At 32.2% G+C, this 2,025-nt stretch overlaps 1 pseudogene; it reads left to right on the top strand.

The window, feature by feature from the left end:
* Window positions 1-72: 72 nt before the first annotated feature.
* Window positions 73-918, top strand: LOC128169815 (uncharacterized; annotated as a pseudogene).
* The last annotated feature ends 1,107 nt before the right edge of the window (window positions 919-2,025 follow it).

Here is a 2,025-nt window from a genome sequence, read left to right as displayed (position 1 = left end):
AATGAATCAATGTAGAAAGATAACCTTTTAAAAATGTCAAAGAATGTAATAAACAGAGATTTGACTTTTCAGAAATTAAAGAGTAGATGCACTCAGCTAAAAAAGATGCCATCTACAAGAAAAAGGACCGAAAGAAGATAGAAAATGCCTATCCAAGGAGGCCACATCACCAGAAGTGACAGACGAAGATGAACCAACACAGCGTGTTGCGATTCCCTTTGTGTGGGAATCAAGTCTTCTGCGGGCAATCAAGTGTGATCTGGACAGAGGATACAGCGATTCTCTCGGGATTCAACAAAGGAGGCAGAAGTCTAAAGTGACCAGGAGTGCCACTGAGATGACCATGACCCCACCTCCAAGGGACATTCCCGGCTGGGCAATCTCTACAACCTATCACCTTGATGGCTGAACCGTAGTGAGATCTCTAATCTCTTCATCAACCAATCCCTCTGTGCCATAAAGTCCACCTTCTTTTCAGTTTTTGTAAATGGGAAAAATGCCATAGAATTGTTAAGTACAAACATGATTTCCTGTCTTATATTTTTTTTAAAAAGTAAATTCTTATTATTGTAGAGAAAAAATAATTAATATTTTCATCTTTTCATTTGTACAGTGCTATGAAATTAAGGCATTGTTATGCATATTTTGCGCTTTGCAGATTATAGTTTGTTATAATAATATATTATTCATTTTAGAAAAAAAGGTTACCCGTAACTGGGTTATCTTTTTATTGAAATAAGGTTTTTTTTATAGTGCTTAGAAATGAAGCTAGTGTTTTAATGTTTTGCATATTTTTTACATATTATTTGAAAAGATCAGATTTTCAAAGTTTAGTACCCGGTAATTATTTCATTCGAAGCCAGTATCAAATTTTATATATATTCCTGCTTTATTATGTCTTCCTGCTAAAAAAAACTCCTCGTTTAATATTGCTCCAACATTTCTTAATTGTCCATACACATTTTTAAGACAACTAAAAGTATTTATGATATATAATGAACATGAGTATCGGAGTTTCAGTGTATATATAGTGTATATATTTGAAAGAAATTATGATATATGCATTGATGGATTTTTTTTATTAGGCAAACGAAAGGGGGGGGGGGGGTCAGAGAAGCACAACTTCTATAAACTGATGCACAGACTATTCATACTTTTTAGATATTTAGGGAACAATGTGTTAATGGGTATATTAGTTAATACCAGTAAATTTTGGTTCCAGTATTTTTTAGGGTATTTTGACCCTTGAATTTAATAATTTTGTGTTGTTAAAGATGTGCATAAGTTTTTATCTGATGATTTTTTTTCAGTTATACCCCTTTATCAAATAATTTTGTGTGTTAGTACAAGTAATGGGGTAATGGGAGTTTGTGATTTTTTCTTCTTCATTTTTTCAAAAATTATATTTGTTTATGATTTTAACACAATTTTAGAAAATCTTTATCAAGGGAATTGTTAGGTTGGCCCTGTAGTTTTGAAAACAGTCATTAATTTTAAAAAACCGTCTGTGTTCCAACCTTTATAAAACTATGCATCTTACCCCACTACACATAGACATACACTGTTTATGACATTATGTCACAAGATGGTGATTGGTGATTTGTTTTATTCTTTGTATCAATTGATTTGGTTGTGCATCATCATAACTAAGTGGTTTAAGTACTGTGCTTGTGAAAAGTAGATCGTGAGTTCAAATCCGTTTTGGATTTTTGTTCAATTGACGGAACTTGCAGTTATTTTTGCTTATTTGACTTTGACACCTGAGCCCCCCCCCCCCCCCCCAATCAATCAAATGTATATACATGTGTATTTAAAATACAATGTTTAAATATGTTTAAATTCAAATGTCCTCTTGCATTAAATAGTGAAAACATTTTTGATGACATTGTATTGCACAAACTGCAATTTTAGACAGGTCCAATAATCATACATGCATTGGTCTATAGATTGCAAGTGATAAAGATAAAGATTGCAGATTATTATGCTTGTGTGTGATTGATTTATTGTTATTAGGTTTTGTGTATA

Source organism: Crassostrea angulata, unplaced genomic scaffold (assembly GCF_025612915.1).
Source record: "Crassostrea angulata isolate pt1a10 unplaced genomic scaffold, ASM2561291v2 HiC_scaffold_223, whole genome shotgun sequence".
In the NCBI taxonomy this organism is placed as follows: Eukaryota; Metazoa; Mollusca; class Bivalvia; order Ostreida; family Ostreidae; genus Magallana; species Magallana angulata.
This window is presented reverse-complemented; position numbering and strand designations above follow the sequence as displayed.